General features: G+C 39.4%; 1 protein-coding gene across 3 annotated transcripts in view; it reads left to right on the top strand.

The window, feature by feature from the left end:
• The window catches only part of SLC38A4 (solute carrier family 38 member 4), a 91,001-nt gene that overhangs the window by 35,029 nt on the left and 40,788 nt on the right, over positions 1-15,184 (top strand). Inside the window, exon 1 of one of the 3 annotated variants that reach the window (XM_063446956.1) lies at positions 1,409-1,466. The exons of the other annotated variants lie outside the window; for them this stretch is intronic. The gene's annotated coding sequence lies outside the window, so the exon portion shown is untranslated. Of the gene's footprint in view, positions 1-1,408; positions 1,467-15,184 lie in introns of those variants that run through there. 3 annotated transcript variants of the gene reach the window in all.

Genomic DNA, 15,184 nt, shown 5'->3' with positions numbered 1-15,184 from the left:
CCTGTCTGACACCCAGGTAGTGCAGCCATTGCATCTGGAAAACCGCAGTTCAGCCGTTTAGAAATACACTGCTGTCAATATTGTATGTCCTTTAATATAATTATGCCGATAACAATGTGCTATAGATACAAGATATAAATGACCAACACAACGTCAGTCTCAATGGGTAATAATTTTATGTAGACAGGTAAACAGTTGACAAACATTCTAATTAAGTGTCAAATCGTCTTGATGACTGTAAGTATATTAAACCATTGATTTGTTTTTATTATGTTAACTGGTCTGCGGTTATATGTTCCTTTCTGTATGTTTACCTGAGCCCCGCTCCCAGTAATTCTATTCTTTAGATAGGTGTTTACAAATCTAGTCCCCAAGACACTCGAATAGTCCATATTTTCTGAGTACGCATGATGGAACAGAATTGGGGAATGTGTAGATCCCAGATTGCTGATGGGCTTTGAGAACTGTACTGGGAACCACTTCTTATATGTAAAGTCTATCATGGATCTCCTGCATCTTTCATTATCAATTTTCTCATTGTCAAGTATTGTAATGAGTAATTCTAAAATAAAAAAACACATTTTCATACAGTGAGATAAATATCTCCCTGGAGAGCGATGATGCATCCTTCTTCTCAAATTATAAAAATAAAAAAACACTGGGCATTTTCTTATGGTCTTTAAAGTAGTCATGTAGACAAATAATTTACCTAAAACAGCCATATCAATGGTGTATGAGATTCTGCTCTTTTAATGTTCTATAACTAGAATTCTAAGTCATTCAGATCAGTACGTAAAATATAACCATTATAATTGAATCTAATACACACAAAATTGGTTTCTGCTAAAAAAAATGTTAAAAAATAAATAAATATATATATTTATATATAAACTGCTATACTTGTACTATTGTACTCAAGGGTATAATTTCACTTGCCTAGTGCTTCTCAGCATAACATACAAAATTGCAGAAAAGGATAGCACTCTAGAGACTTAGTATTCAAAATAAATAAAACTTACCTTTTATTCAAAAGGTATCTATAAAAAAGCAACATTTCAGTTTCTATGTGAAACTTTCATCAGGACAATGATAAAAGTCCCTGGAATGCTATCCTCTTCTGCAATTATACATATATGCATATTATGCGAGGGATAGATTCAGGTAACTGATATTTTAGAAAACTTTCATTTGGTTTCTAAGAAGATATTTGGGGTATTTTATTACAGTTTTAGCTGTTACTTGTGCATTCTGTTTATCAGGTCGACACATCCCCTATTTAGCTATGCCTTCCCAAGTGTCAATAGAGACACTCATTGCGTCAGAAGCACCTCTTTGATAACGCCCCTCCCACCCTTCTTTAATAGTCTCCAATTCACTGGATGTGCAATCTCAGAATGCATGCAAAAATCATAGCATTATGATATCCGTAAATTGGAGGCACCCGCTACCTGGTTCGGTCATTGAAGGTTAGTTGATTTTGATTTATTTGTAATATGAAAAAAAAACACAAGAATTACATTTTATATTTTTTTAGATCATTTTATATAATGGCTGAAAAATGCACAGTTGCTGAAACTTTCTAGATGCATGGCCTTAAGCATCTAGCATCTACCAAATTAGAATGAAAAATGCAATATAATTATCCTTCTTAAAGACTGTCTGTTTATTGAAGATTGTATAATGAAGATAGAAGATATTATCATATTATCTGTGGCTTCATCACAGTGTTTAATGTGCTTAACATCTTAATGACCATGGTTTTTAGTGCTGCAATCACTTATGTGTTAACGCTAGTTTGTATTTTTTCGTTGTTGTTCATGATTAATTTACTACTTTCTAATTCAGTGCACTTATATAGAGGTTTTATTATTTATTTTTATTTTTTTCAATAAATAGAGCTCTCTTTTGATATCATGAACGTATAAATAATACATCATATAGTATGAATACATATTAATAAATGTGAAAAAATTGTAATACTTTGTACATAATTGCTAAGGCGAGTAAAATGTCCTAAATTAAATGGTATTATTATAATTATATTAGAATATGTTATATTATACCTAGAACAGAGAGAAGGCACTCACCTTAACATTTATATTTATAAGGGTGCTGCTGGAGACTGATAGACAATAAATAGATAAGGTACAAGAAGTTTTAAATAACACCTGGCATTGGTAAAAAAAAAAATGGGGACTTAGTTGCAGTGTATGATCAGACATTGTAACATGCTCTACGTACATTTCTATTATATATATAATATATATATATATATATATATATATATATATATATGTGTGTGTATGTGTGTGTATGTATGTATGTATGTGTGTGTGTGTATGTATGTATCTATATACGGTTATTGATCATTACTATTCTGAAATTACTATTTTGGTAATTTTTATTTAAAGATGAACACTATATATTGAGGCAGAGATAAATCACTCAATGTTAAGACGCTATATATATATAAAAAGCCAATCCATACATTCATGTATAGACTTTTAAAGTAATAGCCAAAAATTACAAAGAAGAATGTTAGAAAGTTGGAAAAGAGAGAAATGAAGGAAAGAAGGAAAACGGACATCAAGGAGAAGGTATATGGACTTCATAGAGATAGGCTATATGTTATTGAAATATGACTCTGTAAGGGGTATATAGCCAGTGCATGAGGATTGCGAGAGAGAATACAGAGGTGGTCTATCAGCCACTTATCTAGATGCTGTCTCCAGGAAAGCAGGTCTTGGGAAGAGGTAAGCATAAGATGGAGAAACAAAATTTACCACTCTGTATTACAAAGCTCAATGTCATCATGGCAGAGCTGTGCTAAGCTACAGTTGTCTTTTGTGTGTTTGGTCATCTGCAAAGATCATTAGACATTGATCCCCATGTAGAAAGGGCATGCTGGGAGAATTGATCTGTGGCCCCAAAGACCCCATGGGTTTCTCCCTAATTGCTCTCGTAACCTGACAACATCAGTGATTGTAGCACAATGGTATGGGCAAGCATAGATGTTTGTCAACGTTCCTGCAATTATATATAACATTCCTCAATTTCAGCTTTTGCTGTAACTAATCTGTGACCAGAGATCTATTACATGTACCTCCAGCTGACAGAGTGCCCCATGTATAACTTGATGCCTGAATGTGTGACATTGACCTGCTGGGACTAAAAAGGATGTATTGCATGAGACATAATATCCCATTGTGCACCAACAGAAATAAGTAAAAAGAATGTTTGATATGCTTGATGATTGTGATTTACACCTGTGTCTTAAAGGGACTCTATAGTCACCAAAACAACTTTAGCTTAATGAAGCAGTTTTGGTGTATAGATCATGCCATTATAGTCTCAATGCTGAATTATCTGTCAATTAGGAGTTACATCACTTTGTTTATGCATGTGACTTACACAGCCTTCCTAAACACTTCCTGTAAAGAGTCAGCTAATTTTTTACACTTTGTTGATTGCACAGTCTGTTTAATGTAGAATTTCTTATCTACTGCTCTGTTAATGGCTTGCTAAACCCTGCAGGAGTCTACTGGATGTACTGTAAGTTCAATTTACAGAGCAGGAGATAACATCTTTTAAAACTAGTTACATCTGATTGAAAATGAAACCATTTTTGCTTTAATGTATGCTGTGTCAGTCACAGCCTAAGGAGGTATGGCTAGAGCTGCATGAACAGTAAAAAAATAATTTAACTCTTAAATGGGAGAGATTTGAGCAGTGAAACTTCAGAAGCATGATCTACACACAAAAAAAGAACTAAATTTATTTTGGTGACTATAGTGTCCATTTTAAGAAGATCCAGGTGAGCTATAAATCATCTATATAATTATATATAATAATATAAATAATATAATATAAATAAAAATAGCAGCACAAGATATTTGCTGGTTTTAAAACAGTGTGTTATAAACATTTTGTAATGACAATAGTGATTAAGAGAATCAAGAGCAAAAGAGGTGAAAGGGTCTGGTTGTCAGCCCTTTATCTGTGAAATGCAATTTCCTGGTCATTGCTTAGCCATGGGTCTCTGTGCTAAAAAAAAAAAAAAAATCATTATATGGAAACACCATATGTTGTACTTTTTTTTAGACACCGCTGATTAGCACAAATATTCACCTGGCCAATTTTATATTTATATATCACTTATGATCTATCTGCCATCTCAATAGACGTATCATGGTTTCACATCCCTTACTGCTTGGTTGGTGACATCATTCATCAAAAAATGAAATGCATTCCATTTATGTAATAATTTTAGGACAATTCTTCCTTAGACTAAAGTGTTAAACAGTGAACAACATTCTCACCGATGTGTTGATGTAAGTGGCATACTGATGGCAAATGTAAATTGCTACATATAAACTACATCAACTACATATCAAGAAATGCGTAGGCAAAAATCTCATCAAGCCTACAACTCCCCTAAAAGCAACACAGATCTGAAATTCAAGATTCTAATTTAGGGCCCAAGTATGAAAGGGAAGAACAGATATACTCACTGCCTTTAGTAGAGGGACACATCAATTCTGGAGGTAGGTAATCAGTACTTATCTTCCTTGAAAAGAACTAAACACTTGCTTACCCTAGCCTAGAAGGATCCACATTTGGTGTGCTTCCAAACCCACAAATTCACAGAGATGACTTCTACTGTGGCCAGGAAAACAATATTCCATCAATGGATCCATTCAGAGCCCTCATTCAAGCTGTACTTCTAGCTAGAACACCTTTTGAATAGATTGGCTTAATTCATGGATCTTATCTTTACCAATGTATTCTTCCAGAACTTAGACCCCTTTATTAACTTGTTTGATGACGAACTTTGGGATTCAATTCAGAAAACCTGTGAAGATGCTACCTGGGTGGTTAGAAAGAGTGTAACTACTTTGCTTAGTAATTCACATTGAAACTACATCTCTTGTCCAACAGTTCTAGTCTCATTGAGAGTTACATTTATAACTAAAATTAAAAGGAAGGTTGGGATAGGTAGGAAATACTTTATTATACTGTATTGTTATCTTCATAGGATGAGAGAGAGAGAGAGAGAGATTATATAGAAGAGGTACTGTACATTGTGTTTATTTTAAATATATTTGTTACATTAAAAATTAGTATGTATGAGGATACTGCACTCGAAAATTTAAAATAAGGAAGCCTTTTCTATTTATCTTTTATTCCTTAAGGAACAGAAAAACAGAATATATTATGTGATTGACAGCACAGTCTCCAGTCTGCTATAATTTAAGGGGACACTATAGTCACCCAGACCACTTCACTGAGGTTGCAGTGACTCTGTCCAGTTTTTAGAAACTGCAATGTTTACAACGTAGGGATGAACCCACCTTTGGTGGCTGTCATACTGACAGCCACTGGAGAGGCTTAAAACTCAGTCACAAAATGCGGATAGCCCATAGGAAAACATTAAATACAATGCTTTGCTATGGAAAAGCTTGATTGGGCGTTCAACATTCACTGTGCATGCAATTCAGATCTTAATGCTTGGATTGAGCCATCAAAGAGGAGGTCATAGCTCCTCCATTAAACTGTGGAAGGCATAGAGCTGAGCAGTGCTGAGGGAGCCTCAGTGCTGGAAAAACATGTAAACCTTTTATTTCACGTATGTCAATGGCACAGGGGAGGGGGGCCTATATAGAACTAGGGTTTGTATTCCTAACATCATAGTGTTCATTTAAGTCCTTCTCTTGATATTGATAGGCTGGGAGAGGACTTAAGAGTGAGACAGTGATATTGTCTCTCCGCAGTTCCTATCCTGGCATATTAGTAAAGGGAATGGAGATGATATTAGGATGTAAGCCACAAACAGCAATGCCTTTCCATGAGTATAACATCCACCAATTTCCGGCTCACTGAGAATTTGAAGTTGTCACTACAGTGGTTGATGTGGTATCAATCTAAAAAAAAAACTGGTATGCCAAACTATTGTTCTTCAGCAACTATACATACAATTTCCTTGCCTCTGAGAAGTCAAATTCTCCCACATCTGTAACCATGTAATGTTTTTTGCAAAGAAATATCAATATGGCAATTGTCTATAAAATTATTTAACTCTGGTTGGTGCATCTTTTGAGAGCGATGGTGTTCCATGCTGGTTATGTGGAAATGCTGAAAGGCATTGGCTCATGCAGCTACTGTACAATAAGCCCCGAAAGCAGAATATATAGGAGGCACCTAATTTATGTTTTTTTAATTGAAGCCCAAGTTGGATGAGCCCTTTATGCTTGATGTTTTAATGCTCAACCAAAAAACAGCACTGTGCAAGTTGACCATGTCAAAGACAAACCACAATGGATGGTCAAGTCCAACTTTAGGGAGCACTCTAACTTGAGGATTTCAGGCTCCCATTAATCCTTCCCTCTTTTGACAGACATGACAAGACAAGAGGTTTGGATAAATAGTTAGTGCCTTCTGTCACTGCACCAGCTGTATCTTACATTACCATCCTCTAAGGACTAATGCCATAAAGTCAAAGGCCTAAGTCTTCCATTAAAATAATTATTTTCAGGAGAATCTGCTTGGGACTTGGCCCACGGGGACATTCACATCATACCACAATATTCAGCATCCAATCATCCAGACAGCTTTTGGTTCACACTTCAAACCATAAGAAAATGCAGCCTACAGATAAGCTTGTAGGCTCATGGTGAAACACTATTAATCATCAGATCTTGTAAATACATATATGGACCAATCATCCTATAACCCAGAGAAATCGATGCAAAAGTAAATAGTATAAGTTTCTTATTTTCTTTTTGTTTTGATCACCTTGAAGGAAAAAAAAAAGTGAAATCTGCATCAACAAGTTGTTTAAATAACAATCTGGAAAAAGGTGATTCCAAGCAAATATGCACCATGACACAGTGAAGTCATACACCTTGGTTTATAGTTAAACATTAAAGTTCAGGAGAGAATCAAACACATTCTGTTGCGTTCTTACTGAGAAGATAATTTGTCAAAATGGCCATATGGGGTCATGGCCAGAACTCGAGAGGCAGCTGTATTTTCAACAGCTGCTTTGCTGATCTGGGTAAAATTTTGTTTCGTCTTTGTTTCACAAACAGGTCAGGGACCTAACACATAAACTCTCTGTAAGTATGTGTACCTGCAGAACCAGATTTATCTTTCAATATGAATTTATTTTAAGGCTAGTTTGCTCAGAGAGATTCAGCAATATGACCCAATTTGTTTATATTGAACGTGTCAGCGATTTCTGGACCAGTCCTCAGATAACCTTTAAAACGCCACGCATAAAATAGCTCTGCTCAAATTGAAGAACAAATTAAAATCCATGGGGTTTAATTAACGAAACCAGGAACTGTGTAGAACAGTTTATCCGTTAATTGCATATTTTGAGCAAAATAGTCTAATTGGAAATATTTTTCAACATATTCAAACCAGTTATGTTTTCATTTCTTTCTGCCTTAAAGCAAAACTGTCACTTGCGACAATTTAGCATGACCTAATAGCCAAGTAAAACTTAGCTGCAGATTTAGCTTTTATTGATTTATTTTTCGGGGGAACAGCCAGAGCATAACATGCAAGTTAGCTTAAAGGGACAGTATAGGCACCCAGACCACTTTGTCTCATTGAAGCGGTCTGGGTGCTTGCCCCTGTCCCCTTAACCCTGTAATTTAAAACATTGCCGTTTCAGAAAAACTGGAATGCTTACATTGCAGGGTTAAGACAACCTCTAGTGGTTGTCTTCTAGACTGGTCTGGACTGAAGTTGTCTAAGCATGTATGAGTGTCTGAGGCATTATTGGCAGCAAAGTCTCCTTGACATGGAGATTAATTGGAGATAAGTGAGCTTTTTACCAACATCCACTGAGCTTTTAATACTCCAGTAGCATTAACTAGTGTAAATGAATGGGGATTTGACACTTTCAGGGAAAGGATTGCTCTGCTCTCAATCACAGTTTGGTTAGCAATCCCCAAAAGACGGTTTGTTGGTCAAACTGTGAATTGTTGTGAACTGGCAACAAAATTGAGAAAATGAGCACAAAATAGCAAAGCTAAACAAATAGAAATTAGATGGAGAATTTCTCTAAGTGTGCTATTTTTACCTACATTTTACAATCTGAATGTCAATTTATCACAATTCTTTGTTTGCTAAATAACCGACCAAATGTGATCTGAACCACTGATACCAGTATATGCGAGGAAGCATGTTCTATATAGGTTGCCATCTATCACACTGACTGCAGTTAGAGGGTTATGGATCTAATCGGTTGAAGTAAGATTGTATGCTGTACAAGACTAAAATAGATCAGAGGCAGAGACCATTTTGGTGGGGAAATTGCTGTTTGAACAGTATTATTCCTGGAACATTTTGCACAAACAACACTTATGCGCACCAAAGTGGCAGTAACTACATTAGCTGTAGTGATGCAAGAACTTTGCCTCAGTGTACACTTGTTTTTCATTTGTGTTTTACTCTCATATTGTAGTGCAGGGGTTCCTTAAAGGGCGATCCCCAGACGTTGCAAAGCTCCAACTCCCAAGATGCATTTCCAGCCTATAGAATGTTGAATTTCCAAAACACCTGGGAATCAGCCTTTTGGGCATCCATGCTTTCATCACTAAATGGTCATTGGCTTTCTCCAGTACCTCACCTGGCATACCAATAACAGGAGAGGGAATATAACTTTGTCAGGATTGCAGGATAAAACTTACCAAGAAAGGTTAAAGGATCTTAACATGTATAGCTTGAAGGAAAGACGAGACATGGGGGATATGATAGAAACATTTAAATACATAAAAGGAAACCAACACAGTAAAGGAGGAGACTATATTTAAAAGAAGAAAAACTACCACAGCAAGAGGACATAGTCTTAAATTAGAGGGGCAAAGGTTTAAAAATAATATCAGGAAGTATTACTTTACTGAGAGGGTAGTGGATGCATGGAATAGCCTTCCAGCTGAAGTGGTAGAGGTTAACACAGTAAAGAAGTTTAAGCATGCGTGGGATAGGCATAAGGCTATCCTAGCTATAAGATAAGGCCAGGGACTAATGAAAGTATTTAGAAAATTGGGCAGACTAGATGGGCCGAATGGTTCTTATCTGCCGTCACATTCTATGTTTCTATGTCAGCTGCAGCTTGAGAGTATAACTCCCATTAATCTCAGGCAGAATGCATGTCCCAAGCTGCACCTACGCAATATTGCATAGTATGACACCATATGAAAACAGGCAGATTTGTATGTGTATATACTATGTATATATTAAACCTTAATACAAAAACGGCAATAAATAGACATATTATTACTTACCGCACAGGCAGCGTGACCATTGATTTTCCCTGTTCTGTGTATGTGTATAAAAAGCGGCTATATCTGAGCAGAATTGCAAGTTTAGTTTGCAAGATCTTGAGAAAGTGCTTTGACAGCACGAAATGCGTAGACTTGTGCTGGCAGCAACACGGTTGGAGCATTTATTTCACCATTATTTTATAGATATTTTTATAATGGATTAATAAAATTTGGAATTATTTTAGAAGAAATAGCAGTGGGGAAATTTGCCTGCAGTGGTCGAACTCTTCGTTTATATTTCTTTGTATATTCCGGGGGAGGACTACCCACTTGGTTGCAAGAGACGAAGGTCACAAAATATTTGATCTAAACAGTGGTATATGTTCTTATCTCAACAACAAAAAAACAGCCTGCTTTTTTTTAGTTATCGGTTTTGAACCCTTTCAGTATCTTGCTGTATTGAGAAGAAAAATACAGAGCTCTGTAAACAAAATGCTGTTCTTATCACGTTAGTGTAATGCATGATCATAGTCATCATTTAATTTAGGAAAAAGATTAGGGTAGAATACAGAGCAGACGGTCAGCTCCAGAAGAACCAGTGAATATGTCTCCTTATTTTTATTAATTTAATAGATTGTGTACATAATTAATTCAAGTGATGTGCATAGATGGTACATAACTGAAATTAATATGCAATAAATGAGTAAAGCATTTTTACCTGATGCCATTTTTAGAAATGAGGTTTCATAAAACACCAGCTTGTTAAACCAATGTCTGTATGTGTGTATGATGTCTCTGCATATCAGTATATAAACGTATAGTGCAGGGATAGGCAACCTTTGGCACTGCAGATGTTTTGGACTACACCTCCCATGATGCTTTTCCAGCATTATAGCTGTGAGAGCATTATGGGGGAGGTAGTCCACAACATCTGGATTGCCGAAGGTTGCCTACCCCTGGTATAGCGTGAAGCAGGAATGTGCCTAAATGCATTCTTCACAAGAAAAATAAAGGTGAATAGCATTAAGCAACTGTATTGTATAATGTATGGATTAAAAGTACAACGACCAGGAGGTATAACCAGCTTGTAATCCTAATGGCTTGTATTAGCAATGCATCCTCATTTAGGTCGATTGGTTGATCATTAGAATTGAGGCGAAGTGTAGCCGAATTACAAGCCATGCAATGGATGCTTGTTTTTTTTTTTGTTTCATGATTCTGAATTCTACCTCCTGCGGGCGCCAGAAAAAGACGTGATTTATAGGGAAAAAATATAATTGGGGGCTTGAGAACAGTCACTAAATGTTGAGTTTATTCACAGATCAAGTGAGAAGTGGCTAATGAAAAAATATATATTTATATTATATATAAAGAATATATACATATATTTGCTGCTTTTTCTCTTTTCTAACTATTGATTATTATTTTATTTCTTACTCGATCTGTGAACCAAATGGCAGACAATGAGACTGTCAGCGTACTGTTTATTTATATTAAGTATATATTTTGCAGTACACTGATTGGCCCATTTTGCCCCTTTTAGTTAGTTTTTCAAATCTTTTTTTTGTTAACAAGTTCCCAACACAAAACATATTTTCTGGTGAAGATGCTCAAGTGAAATAAATGTATTTGCTGTGCACAAGTCTATTTTCTAGGTACACTTGAATTGTTTTCTAGATGGAAGTGATTAAACGTATACATGAGGGTGTCAAGCAGATAGGATCTTCTTAGATTTATCTAAAGTATTTGATACAGCTTGGAAAATGGACTCAAAAAGTTACTGCCCAGATTGAATGAGAAAAGTTTAGATGAGAACACTTGTACTTGACTTGAAATTAGCTTAAAAAGAATACAGAGGCAGGCAGTGAAATGGAAACTGTCAAGTCTGATAAAAGTTGTAACTAGAGAACATTAGACTATTCTCGTTTTTTCAATTTGTTTATTAAAGGGACACTATAGGCACCCATACTACTTCATCTCACTGAAGTGAACTGGATGCAGTATCCCTGTCCCCCTTAGTCCTGCAATGTAATATAAGAGAAACTGCAATGCTTACATTGCAGGGTTAAGTCTGCCTCTATTGGCTGTCTGCCCGACAGCCACTTAAGGCGCTTCCTGCAGTTTCCCAGAGTTTAACTCAGTGAAACGACGCTGAACCTCCTCACGCTCTGTCACACTGGACGTCCTCACAACATTGGACATCCTCACGTCTTCAACTTCACATAGGAAGATATATTAACCCTTTCAAAAACAGTTTTGTATTCCTAATGCAGTATGAATTATAGGGCATAGTGTTCCTTTAATGATCTTGCAAGGTGCATTAAAAATCATGTGTCAGTATGTCATATGTAGTGTTGTCGCGAACCCGGAATTTTCGGTTCGCGAACGGCGAACGCGAACTTCCGCAAATGTTCGCGAACCGGCGAACCGCGCGAACCGCCATTGACTTCAATGGGCATGCCAGAGGGGGATCCATGGCAAAACTCCCATGGAAAATTGCACAGTTGATGCAGAGTCTGCTTTTAATCCATAAAGGGCAGAAATCACCTAACATTGACACCTGTCCTCAAAGCCCAGCCCTGATACACACTGACACAGAGCAGAATAGAGACTGTTCCCCCTACATAGGGTCACTTGGCAGATATGGATTGACACCTGTCCTCAAAACCCCTGATACACACTGACACAGAGCAGAATAGGGACTGTTCCCCCTACATAGGGTCACTTGGCAGATATGGATTGACACCTATCCTAATGATCCCTGATACACACTGACACAGAGCAGAATAGAGACTGTTCCCCCTACATAGGGTCACTTGGCAGATATGGATTGACACCTGTCCTCAAAACCCCTGATACACACTGACACAGAGCAGAATAGGGACTGTTCCCCCTACATAGGGTCACTTGGCAGATATGGATTGACACCTATCCTAATGATCCCTGATACACAGTGACACAGAGCAGAATAGGGACTGTTCCTCCTACATAGGGTCACTTGGCAGATATGGATTGACACCTATCCTAATGATCCCTGATACACAGTGACACAGAGCAGAATAGGCAGGGGCGTATTAGCCGCGAGGCAAACAAGGCATTTGCCTTGGGCGGCATTTTCTAGGGGGCGGCAAAAAAAGCCACCCCCCAAATGCCCAAGGCAAATGTCTTGTTAGCCTTGCGGCTAACAGACATGCTGGGCTGCTGCTGGGCGGTCGGGCGGCGCTGGCAGGCGGCTGGCGAGGGAGCACTTCATCTGAGCTGTCTGCTCAGCTCCCTCGCGCGCCGCAGAGTGAGGCTGGGAGCCGGAATATGACGTCATATTCCGGCTCCGCCTCCCAGCCTCACTGTGCGGCGCGCGAGGGAGCTGAGCAGACAGCTCAGATGAAGTGCTCCCTCGCCAGCCGCCCAAGAGTGCCGCCCGACCGCCCAGCAGCCACTGGACCACCAGGGAAAAAAGATGACCCCCCCCCCCCCCAGCATTCCCAAAGGTAAGGAGGCTGGGGGGGGGTTAAAGTAAAAAAAAAAAAGTGTTAATGTGAGTGAGTGTGAGTGTCTGTGAGTGAGTGTGATTGTGTGTGTCTGTTAGTGTGTGTGTATGTGTGTCTGTTAGTGTGTGTGTATGTGTGTCTGTTAGTGTGTGTATGTGTGTCTGTTAGTGTGTGTGTCTGTTAGTGTGTGTGTCTGTTAGTGTGTGCGTCTGTTAGTGTGTTTGCCTGTTAGTGTGTTTGCCTGTTAGTGTGTGCGTGTCTGCTAGTGCGTGTCTGCTAGTGCGTGTCTGTTAGTGCGTGTCTGTTAGTGCGTGTGTTTGTCTGTTACTGAGTGTGAGTGTGTCTGTTACTGAGTGTGAGTGTGTCTGTTACTGAGTGTGAGTGTGTCTGTTAGTGTGTGTGTTTCTGTTAGCGAGTGTATGCGTATCTGTCAGTGAATGTGTGTGTGTGTATTTAGAATGTGGGACGGGGTAAAGGTTGGGTGGGGGTGGCGCGGGGGGGGGGGGCTGAGTTTTGTCCTGCCTAGGGCAGCACAAAACCAGGATACACCACTGAGAATAGGGGCTGTTCCTCCTACATAGGGTCACTTGGCAGATATGGATTGACACCTATCCTAATGATCCCTGATACACACTGACACAGAGCAGAATAGAGACTGTTCCCCCTACATAGGGTCACTTGGCAGATATGGATTGACACCTATCCTAATGATCCCTGATACACAGTGACACAGAGCAGAATAGGGACTGTTCCTCCTACATAGGGTCACTTGGCAGATATGGATTGACACCTATCCTAATGATCCCTGATACACAGTGACACAGAGCAGAATAGGGACTGTTCCTCCTACATAGGGTCACTTGGCAGATATGAATTGACACCTATCCTAATGATCCCTGATACACAGTGACACAGAGCAGAATAGGGACTGTTCCTCCTACATAGGGTCACTTGGCAGATATGGATTGACACCTATCCTAATGATCCCTGATACACACTGACACAGAGCAGAATAGAGACTGTTCCCCCTACATAGGGTCACTTGGCAGATATGGATTGACACCTATCCTAATGATCCCTGATACACACTGACACAGAGCAGAATAGAGACTGTTCCCCCTACATAGGGTCACTTGGCAGATATGGATTGACACCTATCCTAATGATCCCTGATACACACTGACACAGAGCAGAATAGAGACTGTTCCCCCTACATAGGGTCACTTGGCAGATATGGATTGACAAATCCCTGACAAACAGCTACCACATGCAAGGAAGGCAGCAGGGGCGCAAATGACCCACTCCCGACGCGGGAAGGTAGTGACGACAAATAACAATACAGGACTCTTTAGAGGCCCTGTAATTGTAATCAGTCCACTTGAAATCCTTTAACTTTGATCAATTGGAGGGAAGTCTGGTGCAGAGCCACTGACCCATGCGCAGGGCCAGCCTTAGGCCTTTGGGCGCCCTGTGCAAGAAATCTTCCCGACGCGGGAAGGTAGTGACGACAAATAACAATACAGGACTCTTTAGAGGCCCTGTAATTGTAATCAGTCCCCTTGAAATCCTTTAACTTTGATCAATTGGAGGGAAGTCTGGTGCAGAGCCACTGACCCATGCGCAGAGCCAGCCTTAGGCCTTTGGGCGCCCTGTGCAAGAAATCTTCCCGACGCGGGAAGGTAGTGACGACAAATAACAATACAGGACTCTTTAGAGGCCCTGTAATTGTAATCAGTCCACTTGAAATCCTTTAACTTTGATCAATTGGAGGGAAGTCTGGTGCAGAGCCACTGACCCATGCGCAGGGCCAGCCTTAGGCCTTTGGGCGCCCTGTGCAAGAAATCTTCCCGACGCGGGAAGGTAGTGACGACAAATAACAATACAGGACTCTTTAGAGGCCCTGTAATTGTAATCAGTCCCCTTGAAATCCTTTAACTTTGATCAATTGGAGGGAAGTCTGGTGCAGAGCCACTGACCCATGCGCAGAGCCAGCCTTAGGCCTTTGGGCGCCCTGTGCAAGAAATCTTCCCGACGCGGGAAGGTAGTGACGACAAATAACAATACAGGACTCTTTAGAGGCCCTGTAATTGTAATCAGTCCACTTGAAATCCTTTAACTTTGATCAATTGGAGGGAAGTCTGGTGCAGAGCCACTGACCCATGCGCAGGGCCAGCCTTAGGCCTTTGGGCGCCCTGTGCAAGAAATCTTCACCCTGTCACACCCATGTGCAAGAAATCTTCACCCTGTCACACACACAGGCAGACAGCCATACACACGCACACACACAACTGCGACTGACTAGGTTTGTCACCTCCTCAAAAGGACGCATGAGCCTACAGGCATTGCGCATGAGCGTCCAGTAACGTGGCGAAAAAAATTCCCAGCTCCCCAGAGGCTGTCCTAGCACCCCGGTCATACAAA

Source organism: Pelobates fuscus, chromosome 3, assembly GCF_036172605.1.
Source record: "Pelobates fuscus isolate aPelFus1 chromosome 3, aPelFus1.pri, whole genome shotgun sequence".
In the NCBI taxonomy this organism is placed as follows: domain Eukaryota; kingdom Metazoa; phylum Chordata; class Amphibia; order Anura; family Pelobatidae; genus Pelobates; species Pelobates fuscus.
This window is presented reverse-complemented; position numbering and strand designations above follow the sequence as displayed.